The sequence below is a fragment of the Chelonia mydas genome, chromosome 11 (genome assembly GCF_015237465.2).
Source record: "Chelonia mydas isolate rCheMyd1 chromosome 11, rCheMyd1.pri.v2, whole genome shotgun sequence".
Taxonomy (NCBI): domain Eukaryota; kingdom Metazoa; phylum Chordata; order Testudines; family Cheloniidae; genus Chelonia; species Chelonia mydas.
In genome coordinates, this window is record NC_051251.2 from 51990815 (window position 1) to 52005267 (window position 14453).

Sequence of the window (14453 nt, forward strand, 5' to 3'; positions counted from 1 at the left end):
CCAAACACTCACATCCTCTCCCCCCCAGCGGGCGGCTGGGGGGCCTTCTCTGGCCCTGACACTCACACTCATACCCCCTCCATCCACACAGACCAGCTGCAGGGTCGTCCGTCCCCCCCCCCACCCCCCCGAGCCGAGACACTCACAGACCCTACCTTCCTAGAGCCCAGGGATCCAGAGGGAGAACCAGCCTGATGCTGGATCCTGGGCTTGCACAGAGTTTCCTGTGCACCGCTACCTCCTTCCTTCAAGGCATGCTGGGAATTGCAGCTGCTGGGAACCCTCCAGTTCCCTCCCGCTGGCCAACATCTCTGCAGCCCATTTCTGTGGGGGGGAGGCGGAGAGGAAATTCTGTGCTCCCAACATTAATTTCTACAAAATTCTGCATTGCCCAGTGGCACAGAGTTCCCCCAGAAGTAATGTGGGCAAGACCCACCAGCCAGACACTCAGGAAAGAATTCTCTGTAGAAAATCAGAGCCTTTTCCATCTAGTGTCCCATCACCGGCCATTGGGGATATTAGCTACTAGCACTCACAGACTGGCTACATGCCATTGTCTGCTGTCTTATCATCCCATCCCCTCCATAAACTTATTAAGCTCAGTCTTGAAGCCAGTTAGGTTTTTTGCCCCCACTGCTCCCCCTGGAAGGCTGTTCCAGAATTTCACTCCCATAATGGTTAGAAATCCTTGTCGAATTTCAAGCCTAAACTTGTTGATGGCCAGTTTATATCCATTTGTTGTTGTCCACATTGACGCTTCACTTAAATAACTCTACTTCCTCGCCGGTATTTCTCCCTCTGATGTAAGCAGAAAAGCAATCAGGGCCGGCCTTTGGGGTGGGCAGCCGGCGTGGCTGACCAGGGCGGCCCACTAAAGAGGGTGCCGTGCACTGGCCCGGCTGCTGCTGCAGCTCTGCTCCGGCCCCACCACCTCCCCCCAAAGGCTCGTACCACTTGGTGGAGTGAGTGGAGGGGAAGAGGGAGGCTTGGTGGCAGGCCCGTGGGTTTCTGGCTGCTGCGTGTTGTGGACAGCTGGGCTCCCCCGTGGCGTGGCCCCTGTCTCCTCCCTGGGGGGCTCTCGGGCTCCTGCCGGGCCTGGGGCAGCGCTGGTGGGAGAGTGCTAAGCATACAGCTTCCTCCCACCCCGTGTGCCCACCATGACCCCACCATTATTCAAATGCAGAGCTCAGGGAGCGTGGGGGACCTGGACCATGCTGGGCAGGAGGCAGCACCAGCACCCAGTAGATGGACACCCTGGCCAGTGGGTGCTCCTTGCTCCAGGTAAGCCCCCTTGGCCTGGGCCCCGCAGGGCAACTGGAGTCCTTTGGCCTCCACCCCAAGCACCCCTGGGGAAGACCCAGTGCCCCCTGCCCCATCCCCCCACCAGTGCCCCTGGTCTGGGGAGGGATGCGGGTCCGGTCCGGTTCAGTCTGGGGAAGGATGCGGCTCGGGTCCAGTTCAGGGGGTCGGGTCCAGTTCAGTCTGGGGAGGGATGTGGGTCTGGTCCAGTTTGGTCTGGGGAGGGATGCGGGTCGGATCCGGTTCAGTCTGGGGAAGAATGCGGGTCGGGTCTAGTTCAGGGGCTTCGGACTGGTGAGTGATGGGGGTTGGGTCCAGTTCGGTCTGGGGAGGGATGTGGGGAGGGTCCAGTTCGGTCTGGGGAGGGATGCGGGTCGGATCCGGTTCAGTCTGGGGAAGAATGCGGGTCGGGTCCAGTTCAGGGGCTTCGGACTGGTGAGTGATGGGGGTTGGGTCCAGTTCGGTCTGGGGAGGGATGTGGGTTGGGTCCAGTTTGGTCTGGGGAGGGATGCGGGTTCGGTCTGGTTCAGTCTGGAGAGTGATGCGGGTCCGGTCTGGGGAGGGATGTGGGGAGGGTCCAGTTCGGTCTGGGGAGGGATTCGGGTCAGGTCCGGTTCAGTCTGGGGAAGGATGTGGGTCGGGTCCAGTTCAGGGGGTTCAGACTGGTGAGTTATGGGGGTTGGGTCCAGTTTGGTCTGGGGAGGGATGTGGGTTGGGTCCAGTTCAGTCTGGGGAGGGATGTGGGTCTGGTCTGATTTGGAGGGTTGGCCTGGACTTTTGGGGGCACAGCTGGTCCTGATCCTAGTCTCTGTGCCTCTCTGCCTGGGGGGAAGGACTAGCAAGGCTAGTATGAATAATGATGCTGTAAATAAAATGTATTAAAGTTTTCCATATTTTTTATTTCTAAAACGTTTTGAACAATTTTTAAATTCACCTCAAATTTCATACAAAAATTTAATTTAAGTCCTGGTACCTCATGTGAGAAATGTGAAGGATGAGATAGTGTGATGGTTCTCTTTTAGTGGGAGCAGCACGTGGCTGGTGTTTTGGCCAGTTTTGGTGTTTGTTAGCTGTTGTTACTCACACATACACACTCACACACAAACTCTCCCTCACACAGTCCCCTCCCCCCGCCACACCCACCAGGGCTTCCTGTATCCAGGTCACTTTCCCCACCTTGGCTGGGCTGTGAGGCATCAGGAGCTGCTGCTCTCCTGCCCTCTCCTTACACAGCCTGGGCGGGAAAGTGACCTGGATGCAAGGAGCCCTGATGTTGCTCCTCGCTCCTGCCCCCCACCCTCCAGCTCCAGAGGGGTGTGCGGGGCAGAGGAGCTGCAGTCCGGGGGGGAGTGAGCAGGAATGCCAGCTGCTTTGTGAATCCAGGTCAGTTTCCCCTTGTGAGTGCAGGAAGGGGATGCAGGGGTTAGGAGTGAAGGGGGTGCAGGGATTAGGGGCACAGGAGGGGGAGCATGTCTTTGGGACAAAGGGAGGGAGGGGAGCCTGGGGAGCCCATGGGGGCCGGGGGCACCAAAAAGCAAGTTCGCCCAGGTGCCATTTTCCCTAAGACCAGCCCTACCTGGGCCCCTTTCCCAATACAGCCTTCTGGAACCTCTCTGCCAGCAAGGAATTAGCCACTCATCATCATCCCCTGCTTAAAACTAACCCTTTCCTTGTTTTTCTCTTCCTTAATTATTACTGTGTACCATCTGGATCATTGTAGTTAATTTCCAGATGCCAACAGTTTCCCTGAAGTTGCAGTTGAGAAAGGAGTTGGCCCTGATACTACTGTTTTATATGAGTGTAAATCTGAAATAACATTTTATAGGCTGGTGAAAGAAAAGACGTAGGCCCAATATTTCAGTATCCTTTGCATCAGCACCCTCTGTTCCTTGAACACTTGTGATGGTGCACTGTGTGTGTTAAGATACCAGGTACTGTGCTTAGATTGGTGTGTAACATATCCCAAGCTCTGCACAGACCTTTACCTTTTCTTGCATTGATCATAGCAAATTTCCTAGAATAATCTGATCAAATGGTAATGCTGAGTGCAGCCACTGGGTTGGGATTTATTTTTCCCCTTTTCTTCATTTCAAATTCCCTGTGGAATTATGTGTGAACTTCACTTTATTTTAGTGCTGACACCGGAGTTTGCTGAAGTGATACAAGCAATTTGTTTCTTTAGTCTAGATGTCTTTTCAAAGCTGCCGCTAAATTACAGGGAATTGATTTGCAGGGATTAAAATATTTTCCATATTTTTATTATTTTTATTATATACTCTTGGGGGAATTCTGCACCAAAAAAATTAAAAAATCTGTACACAATATTTTAAAATTCTGCAAAATTCTACGAATTTTATCTGTCAAAATAACACTATATAATCATGCCAGTTTAAATTATTTTGTAAAAAGAAAAGGAGTACCTGTGGCACCTTAGAGACTAACAAATTTATTAGAGCGCTGTAATAAATTTGTTAGTCTCTAAGGTGCCACAAGTACTCGTTTTCTTTTTACGGATACAGACTAACACGGCTGCTACTCTGAAACCTAAATTATTTTGGTAATTTATTTCAAAAAGACCCAGGAATAGAGAGTTAAAGAAAAACCTATGAAGGCCCAGTTCTTGCTTCTCTGCCCTCTCGCCTCTCCCTTCCCTCCTTCCCCCTCCCCCCGCAGCCCAGCCAGGGGGCCAGACACTTACACTCCCTGCCCCCCCAGCCCAGACACACCCTCTCCCCCCAGAGCCCAGCCATGGGTTCCCCCCCAGCCCAGACACTCTCACCGCATAGTGCCCAGCTGCGCCTTCCCTTAGCCCAGACTCTTACAGACCCTGCTTTCCTACAGCCCGGGGTTCCAGAGGGAGAAACACCCTGTTGCTGGGTCCCGGGCTTGCATGGAGTTTCCTGCTTGCCGCTGCCTCCTTACTTCAGGGCTTGTGGGGAACTGCAACTACTGGGAACCATCAGTTCCCTCCCGTTCCCCGAGGCCTTGTCTTCTATTTGCAAACTGGGCTCTGCCGGGTCCAATGGTCCACGGGGTGGCCAACATCTCTGCAGTTCATTTCTATTGGGGGGGGCGGAATTCTGCATGTCCAACATTAATTTCTACAAAATTCTGCATTGCCAGTGGTGCAGAATTCCCCCACAAGTAAATTATTATAGTAGTGCCTAGAGATCACAGGCCTGGGTCAGGGCCCCATTGTGCTAGGCCTAAACAAACGTGTTAGAGAGAGAGTCCCTGGTCTAAAGAGTTTACAAGATATTGCTGCTGTGCAGAATTGATGGTACAAGCATTAAAGCATCCTGTACTCCTAAAAAATTTACATTGCATTTTCCACGTCATTATTTTATATGCTAGTTCTCATCAATTGTTGAGGTAAATGGTTATTTAACAGAACATGTTTCTCTTGTTTCCATTTTGACTCTGGTACTGGAGATGCTATAGTGTAGGTCTGTTTTCATAAGAGAGAATAAGGAGTGTGGGAATTGCTAAGCAGTGCTGTGCACAGAGCTTTACCATGTGTGGTAACCGCTGAAAAGTGCAGTTCTTCAGTAAGAATCTTTTCTGCAGGAAAATGCAGGAGGTTATGTCATAACCTCTATTTTTTTGGCAACCCACGTAATCTCGCAAATCCCTCTGTAGGGCTTTCACTTTGTAATCTCTGTTACAGTAACTATCCTGAGGTCATATGCTTCCTTCTGGTATGCAGCAGACAGGAGAAGCATGTTTAAAGGTAACCTAAAAGGGAGCAGTAAAACTCCAGTAAGGATGTGAATGCCACAAGCATTCAACCCCAAAAGGCAGCCTTGTATAATAATAATTATAGCCACACAGTAACAACACACTGCTTAACTGTGGTGTGGTGTGGACTACAGTGGGAAGGAGCATCGTTTGGGATAGTAATACTGCCCTTCTAGGGGGTGTGGTGAGGTTGAGGTGTAATTTGTTAATGTTTGTAAAGTGCTTTGTATTCCTTGAAGGAAAGGGGTCGCATAAATGCAAACTGACTGAAAAATACAGGACAAAGCGCTTCAAGTTGGGGTTAACTCTGAGCAGCCATAACTTGCAGTGTGATATAAAAGGAGCCCTGGGGGTGATATATGTGTTTCAAATTAGTGTCTAGCATAGAGCTGGAGGCAGGCAGGCAGGGAGAGATGGGACGAGGTGCACAGTGTGCCATGGCTCAGTGGTGCAGGGGTTTGTTTCTGGTAGATGGGAACAGAGATCCTGGGTTTAATCCCAGTGAAGGTACAAGATGATGGTACACTTGCTGTCAGAACTGCCATGTGAGGTTCTAAGGCCTGTGCTGTGTGGCAGGGCAGACTGGTCCCTTCTGGCTATAAAATCTATGAACTCCAATTCTTTCCATACCCACGAGATTGGTGCTGTTGTGCGCTAGGCTCTTGAGTGGTGTGCTGATCTGGACCATTGTTATATGGGATTTCCACAAGCTTCTCCACATTCTTTCAGCTCCTGTGACGTATGTAACTGTGACTGCTGCTTTGTCTGCTTGGATAGTGATTGTTCTGAGGCCTGCTATGGGACACTGGTTTTTGTATGAGTATTCATACATGTTGACATATCTAGCATGCAGTTATAGGTCATTTATGCTGGAGGGCGTGTTCATGGCATCCAACAGAGAAGTTAGATAAAAACATAGAATACTCTTTCTGGAAGGTTACAATGTAACACTACTTTAGGGCTCATCTTTGTGGTGCATTAGTGCATGGCAGCGTGGTGCAATTTCTAGTGTGTGGCATGCTGGTGTGCACTAAAAGTCCTTGTGGACCCTGCTGGCATGCACTAAAAGTTTTCTCTAGTGTGTGTTGACACTGTCCAAACAGGACTACATCAATGTGCACTAGGGAGCTTTTAGTGAGCACAAGTAGGGTCCACATGGTTGGTTAGTCTGCCACACATTGGTGCAGGCTAGAATTTACTGCTCAGCTGGTGCACACTAACACACCGGGTGGACAAGCCCTTATTCTTAGAATCCAGAAGATAATACGCAATAACCAAAACCAGAAAGAGATAAACCAGGGAGGAACAAATCACCGCACTTTGTTCTAGGCTGGGTTTTTCCAGACTGACTGCTGCTCCCAGATTGCATGCTTCACGACAGAGCCCCTTAGCTTGCAAGCAGGACCAAGGAAGCCCATCCTCCCACTCTTAAACTGATAGTTTGTAATTCCAATGCAGTCTTCAATACACCACAGGCATCCTGTAGCTATTGCCAATGGCACGTGGTAGTTTGCCACTTTGGAAAGACTGAAAAACAGATCTACTAAGGATGTGCAAACAGTGCACTTACATCTAGTATCTCTTCTGCAACTGAAGTACTGGTTTAGCCGCAGTAAAATAATGGTTTGTTTAAGAGAAAGAAGATGGAGGTAGTGAGAATGACAAGAGTTTTGCAGGATGTCAGCAGGGAACTGAAGAAATTGGCATCCCCTAAGCAATACCTGCATTTCCTCAGCAATTATCTGTAAGGTCAGCAGTGCTGCCAACTGAGGCCAGAGTCTGGCCTATATGTTTGATGGCTAGCAATGGAAAAGTACAGTATGCACTAGGTACAGAGAGCCAAAGCAGGGATAGTTCTTCTGGAAGTGGACTGTGTGAGGAGCCCTATTTCAGTACAGTATAGGATCATGCCTAGCGGGAATGTGCAACCATACAAAGGCAGGCAAAGATACTTACTTTCATTAAGCATAATGTTGTGTCTTTATTGTCTATACAAAGTGTTAGTACTATGAGGAAACCACATGGATTCCAATGGGTTCCAAATAATTGCTTGCTAACTATATACAAACATTCAAACCTACAAAAGCCTAGCTACTTATATATGCTATTGTTCTGTTAGGATCTGCGGGCTTTGGCAATAAAAGACAAAGCGGCTGACTAGAGGGATCCCAAACTATTTAAAAGTATATTACCTGATTCCTATACACTATACATAGGCAAAATATGTAGAATTATCGCTAACAGTTTTGCTGTTGAACTGTTTCTGGTTTGGTTTTATCGTTTATAGTAGCATGAGTTGCATGGGAAGGGGAGGAAGCAGTTGTTAGTAGGTTAACTGAGGGCATTTTTAAAGTTTAAAAAAAAAATATTTGCAGAGACCATTAATTTGTAAAATTGCTCTGCATTGTGCCCACAGACTCCTTTGGGCCACAGTCTCAATTGCACCAGCTTTGCATTCATCTCTGCTGCAAGAGAAGTTTAAGTACACTTAGTCACTCAGTTTTTTGTAAGGGGGCTACAGTTGGAAAAGAATATGATCCAGGAGTATACCAAGGAGAACTTCCTAATAAGGTAATTCAGCACTGGGGCAAATGGACAAAAGCCACTTTCTGGAGAGTATGGGATAAATCAGGCGCATTTGTGAAAATAGCAGTAAAATATTTTCAGTCTAGCACTTGCTCTTAAATTTGTACTTTTTAAAAGGACCAAGTTTGCATTCTCACTTAAGTTTCTTCTTTCTAATAAACGGCACAAGTTCCAGCAATCTGAAAAACTGTCTCCACTGAACGAAAAGTTTCAAAATGAACCGTGGTGATGCAATGCTATTTCTTTTATTACAAATGTGCCACTACGAAGGAACTGATTGCAGTGGGAAATGCACAAGAACCATAACTCAGAATGTTCATCAACTTTGCAGATTCCTGGAGCCTGTTCATGAACTTGACGTCAGGAAAGGTCAGTGTACGACATTAAAGTAAACAGTTTTAGTAACGCTGCTGTGAAATTCAGCAAATAATGTGACATGTTTTGGAGCTAAAGATGGAAGTAATTATGAAAGGGGAACGTCACCCAGTCAAGATGACTAAAGTCCAATGTTGTGAGCTCAGGTTATTAACCATCCAGATGATTAACCAGGTCACTATTGAATTAAATCCAAGCTTACTGCACACACAACCACATTGTGATCTGTATGGTAAATCTTGTATAAAATACCAAAGTATACATTACATGTAATGTTATAAACCATAGATGTGAATGAATTTGTTTGAAGTGTAAATTAATATAAATGGATCTGTTAATATTCACGTGACTTTGCTGGACTTCTGTGTTTCAACTGTGTGGTTGTGGTTTTTGGAGCATTCAGTGAGTCAAAATTTAATCAAATTGACCCTCAGGCATAAGAGAATATGGCCCTCTGTGCATGGGATAAGGCAGTGTTCCGAAAGCACAAAATTATGGCAGTGTTCCCAACCAGGGATTTAATATACACCCTCAGATGCTGTGATTGCAAACTAAGAAAAACCTACTGGCAGACAGATGAAGGACTTACAATTTAACTCATCCATATGGCAGTTCCTCCATTCAGTTGAGAAACTGACTGTGTGCTTTTTTTTTTTTTTTTTCATTCCAGACATTCAAAAAAGGTGCTATCCCTGCAAGTATTGCAGTATATCCTTTTAAAATTAGCTGACAGTTGATAAAATTAGGTTAGACTCTTTCTTTGGAGGTTAGTTTGTGGCAAATTTCAATTATTTCTTGATACAAGCACTTCTTTGCTTGCCTTATTGTATCGGTGTATATATATTTCTAGTGTTTCCTGCTGTGTAATGTCCTTTTGTGCAATGGACTCGAGTCAGTCCCACTGTTTGGGAGGAAAAGGCTAGATTCTGTTTTCAGATGGTATCCTTCCTAATACATTTACCTCTGATTTGTCATGCAGTGCAAGGTTTTCTCCCTTTTTGTGAGTTGGAACTTTGCTCCTCGTTTCAGAAGAAACAGGTTCAGGTCAGAATGTGTTCATAGGACCATATATAGGTGCTAGCCATTTGTCATACATCTATAGGCAGTAGAATAGTTAATAGTTTTTTTAAAGGGGCAATGGCAGTGGTTCTCAAACTTTTCACACAGCAAGGCACTGCAACCCCCCCCTTATAAATTAAAAACACATTTTAAAATATTTAACACTATTATAAATCGTCGAGGTGAAGTGGGTTTGGGGGTGGAGGCTGACAGCTTGCAACCCCTCACCTAATAACCTCGTGACCCCTTGAGGGGTCATGACCCCAAGTTTGAGAACCCCTGGACAATGATGTCAAGTTGCTGTCATTATTAAAAGAAGCACTTCACTCCCCTCAGAGAATGCACTGTTTTTCAAGCAAAGTACAATTTATATGTTAATCTTCCTGTGACCACATCCAAAATGAGAAGTTGTTTAACAATGGCAGATGACATCATCATTTGCTCTCAGCAAAATAGAGTGGATATGGGATGATCTTGAAGTGACAAATATGTTATAAATCCAAAAAAAAAAACTTTACTGAGCCACATAATGACATAGTATTGTGTAGGCAAGCTCTAGAAAAGAGAAAATCCAAAATCCTGTCTTTTCATTTCAGCTGTGAAACACTCATCTTCAGATATCAACAATAACAGTTGAAAACAATACAAAATACTAAAATAACAAAGATAATCACAGAACTGTGAAAAATTATACACAGAACTGTGCAAAAATAAGTCTTTTCCAAACTAAGACCCTGATCTTGGGAAGACTCAGATGTGCTTATTTTTACACTCTGTGAGTAGTCCCACTGACTTTAATGTGTAAAGTTAAAGCATGGAAGTAAGTCTGCAGGATTTGGGACTAAAATGTTACCTATTATACAGTAGTATAAAATATTACACCTTGTGTTCCTTCACAGGAGACCTTAACCTTAACCTTCATTATCCTTTTTCTATAGCATTAGTCTCCATAAAACTTAATTTTTGCTGCTTTCAGTGCAAAATCTACCATTAATAATTTAATTTTTTTCCTGAACATTTAATCCAGTGTCCTGTCTTCTGATTGGCTTTATTTCAGAACATCAACCACTCCTATTTGAATAGGGCCTGTTGTAACAACTGAGCCTACAATTTTACTCAGTTTTCACAGTTGAGCTCACAAAGTGTCACAATAACCTATAACAGCAAATATTGATGGGAAAAGTTGCAAAAGAGGGAGACAGAGAGACTGAATTAGTCCAAACAAAGAACATCCTAGTGATGTAACTCAAGGACTGTGTTAACATCATGCTTGGTAAACAAGACCGTGTGAGACCAAAAAAATCAATGAACCAAAATTGCTGTGTCAGAAATTAAACTTAATTGGTGGACAAAGGGAGGATGGGCTATTCCAGCCACCACTCCCTTTTGGGGTCCTTAAAGAAAAAGACTTTGGGGAGAAAAATTAGCAACTGGAGTGAGCTTCACCATCATGGCTGCCACCCCCACCATCTCCTGATGCTGAGAGATGTCCTGACCAAACTGGGTTAGAAAGAGGGAACCAAATGACATCACCACCTCTACCAGCTCCATCTAAATCCCAAATACCACCTGTGATGTGAGACCTTGTCAGACACACATTTCTCCCCATCCCTTTTTGTGTGTTCTTCTCATTCCCAACCTTACGTCTTCTCTTTCCTATCCCTCTCCTTTTTCTTTCTGTCGAGTAAGAGTCTGGCTTAGCTGGCCAAGACTATATATTTTGTAACACTGCTGTAATCCTGTGACCAGAAAAAGGCAAATTAAAGCAATGCCCTAAACAGCCCGACAGTGTTACAAGTTTGCCAGGGCTCAAAGCGTCTGATAAGACTTGTGCTATGCTTGTGTTTTTTTCCAGCAGTGCAGTTTCAAGAGGCAACACCAGAGACAGAAGAGTCATTTTCTGTCTTTGCTGTTCTTTTTTGTGTGTGTTTATCTTGCTTTCTTGTCTTAGGAAATGGGATCAGTCTTTAACAACACTGGGAATAACAGCAGCTCCAGCCCGTCTCAGCTAACTTCTTTTTTCCCAAAAAAAGACAGGTGTTACAAAATATACAGTCTTGGCCAGCTAAGCCAGACTCTTACTTGACAGAAAGAAAAAGGAGAGGGATAGGAAAGAGAAGACGTAAGGTTGGGAATGAGAAGAACACACAAAAAGGGATGGGGAGAAATGTGTGTCTGACAAGGTCTCACATCACAGGTGCCATCTAAAAGACAAACAAGGGGTTTTCCTTCAAAAACTCCCTCCAGCTAAAGGGAAACGAAACACAGGATGTTGTTAAAATGAAAGTCATACTTAAAACATTTCAAATGTAAAGTATTAACTGTTTTTCCTTCTTTTCTGTATCTTTATTAAAAGGTTAAAAGGATTTTTAATGGTGTCTATGCCATGGTACTAAGCAGGCTGACATATGTTACAAATTATACCTGAGAGGACACGCACACAACTGCTGCGAATTATACCTGGTAGGACACGCTAACGTTTCCTTAACACATATCTGCATACCAAAACCTGAACCTTGTTTAAATTTTTGAATTTTGGACAGTGATAGGGTCTTGTTAACACCTTTGACTTTTGGGGCCTCTTTGTTCCAACTAAATGAATACAACTGGCCCAAAACAGGACCTGTCAAATCTAGAAAGATGAAAAGTGTCCCTCAAAAGGATTTAACTTGCACCTTGCAACTTCTGGCTGAAGTTAATCATTTATATCCCTTTCCAGTATGCTAAGTACTTCAGTGAAAATAACTAAAATAAATCCCTGCTCAGAAGAGATTAAATCTTAGATTAGTCTAAAATATGGACTTGACAAACAGGTGAGATTAGAACATAAACTAGGCAGGCTGTGTATTCATTGCCTTTTGCTTAAGACATTAACCTGTTCACTTGGACCATTTCAAGATCCCGTGATTCTTTAAAAGAGAACAGAGGTTTATCCCAGTATCCTTGAGCAAAATGTTTCCATTCTATATATGCCATTTAGTTTTCACCTTTCTTCCCCAAGAAATTGTATCTATATTGTATAATCTAGTTTGTAAAGTGCTTTGAAATTAAAGGAACTATACAAATACAAAATAGCTAACCAAATTGCAAGTATGGGACAAACTATTGATTTACAGTTTTGTCTGGGCTCATTCTCAGTGGGCTAGCATTCACTCAAGCCCTAAGCTGTGTTAGATACCAGGAAAGCTATGCTATTCTCTGGAGTGTGATAGTATTATAATGTAGACTGCTATCTGCAACCTGTTTTCAAAGACGGGTACTGGCACGTCAGTTGTATGCTGTTCCCATTGCTCCTGCTGTGTGTGAGATCAGCATAACTACAGCCCCCATGTAAGTGATAATATACCATCAAGGACACCAATTATTTTCATAAGCAATCCCCAACATAGCCATAGCATGGCTCTAGTACAAATTGATTGCAATGCCTAGATCCTGATCACAGTAACATGTGCCAGCAATAGCCCATGTGACTGTATCTAGATTGCACAAACTTGTTTGCCACAACAGGAACACATCCATTAGATTGGAGGAGGGACTGTCCTTTTCCATTTAGAAAGCCCCTAACACATAGTGGGTGCTACTGCAAATAAATAACAGACATCAAAAACCCAGCTGTAGTTTTTGGGCGGTCATGGATCTGGCTTTACATCACAGAAAGGCCTGGAGCTATAACTGAGATCTTTGTTATAACAGCACCATTGCAACTGGCATCCTGTATAAATTATTTATCTAGCATCAAAAGCAAGCAAGGCATATGGCCTGCATTTCCTCATCTGCTCTAAGCAACGGAGTTACAGGTGTAGAGTAATAGGGTGATCTTAGCAACAGCAGTTGCAAAGAAGTATTAACTAAGGTTACATTTCCACAAACTCCCCTCTGATATTGACAATCAATATACGACACATAAATTAGGAACACGTAGCACCTGTTTCTCAATAGCTTGCGAGGGAACTGTATCCGATGTGACCACAGCTCTGTAGCATGAGGGTTTGATTATGTCTGTGTAATCCACGTGATAGTCTGCAAATCTCCATACATGCCCTGTGTATCTAAAACTTCTTCTTCCATCACAGCGACTTGCGTGGAACCTTGCGGTGGGATTAATGCTGCGCAGGATGGATGATACACTCCCAACATTCCAAGAGCAGAGCTGGATGAAATTTTTTGTGCAAAACGTTTTTGATGAAAAAAGCAGGTTCGGCAACACCTAAATGTTTTGCAAATTTCGAGTCAATTTTTGCCAGTTTTTTTCTGTTGTGGAGGAAAGAAATGCCAAAAAAAAGTCAAAATGTTTTGTTTTGACATTTTCTAGACTAAACATTTTGACTTTCTTGGTTTGAAATGACTTTAGTTTCAAAGTTTCTTTTTATTGGGATTTTAAAAATAAAATTACACATTAAAAAAGGGCAGAATTGAAATGAGAGGTTTTGATTTTGTTGAAAGAAAAGGTTTTGTTTGACCTGAAACTAATATCTTTTTCAGCTTTTTCACTGAAAATTTCAAAAAACTTCATTTTTGGTTCAACAGGAAGCCAAATTTTTTTTAAAAAGGCATTGCCAGTGAACCAAAAATCCATCATTTGCCCTTTCCTACACAAGTTCTTCTCAGTAGACATGAGATATTCATGTACCAGAATACTAATTTTCTCACACAGGGGAGCAGGGGAATTTCAAAAACCAGAAGACAGCTCAAGAACAGTTAATCTTTTTTTTGGCCAATCTCATTGATTTTCTTTTTAAATTATTGGAGTTGGCAATACTGCATGTGTGTGTGTGTTGTCTTGGCTGGCATCTATCCCACATCTCATGTGCAATTACTCATGGATACCATGCTAACTGGCAATAGGTCTTATGTGAAGTAAAAGGCATGAGGCCCCATCTCATGCTCTCCTCTCTGGAGAATGGGTCCCTCCACCTCTGCATGAACCCCACTCCCAAGGCTGGCTGCCCAGGCAGTGGCTCTTCCCTCAACTCTTCCAGCCTTTTGGCAAGGCTCCATTGTCAGAAAAAACTCCATTTATTTTTCAGAATAGGCATGGTGTCGCTCAGGTAAGACAACTGACATCAGAGACTCTGTGTGTGGTGAAGGTTTACAACCTACAATTCAGGTAGCAACAACCTAGTCTCTTGGCAATGAGGCCAGGGCTGTATCAAAAATGTTTTTGTTACGGGGAGTGGGGAACAGTGACTATTGTCTTAGCCATTCATGGGGGGTGATTGGGAGAGAGTCAGTGGGGACAAAAGCAGACAGGCAAGGCAGCTGGATTTTGATGTTTGTGTGAATTCAACATGGTGATGAAGCAATTAACTTGCTGGACCTCTCTCTGACAGCAATAGAGCATCACTCTGCCATCTACTGCAGTTGGCTCACTTCCTTCATCTGGCAGAAGTACTGTC

General features: G+C 44.3%; 1 long non-coding RNA gene across 1 annotated transcript in view; it reads left to right on the top strand.

The window, feature by feature from the left end:
* The window catches only part of LOC119567415, a 30112-nt gene extending 16691 nt beyond the window's left edge, over positions 1-13421 (top strand). Inside the window, exons 3-4 of the long non-coding RNA XR_005227419.2 lie at positions 7955-7992; positions 13131-13421. This is a non-coding gene — a long non-coding RNA (uncharacterized LOC119567415). The remainder of the gene's footprint in view (positions 1-7954; positions 7993-13130) is intronic.
* Positions 13422-14453: the final 1032 nt, after the last annotated feature.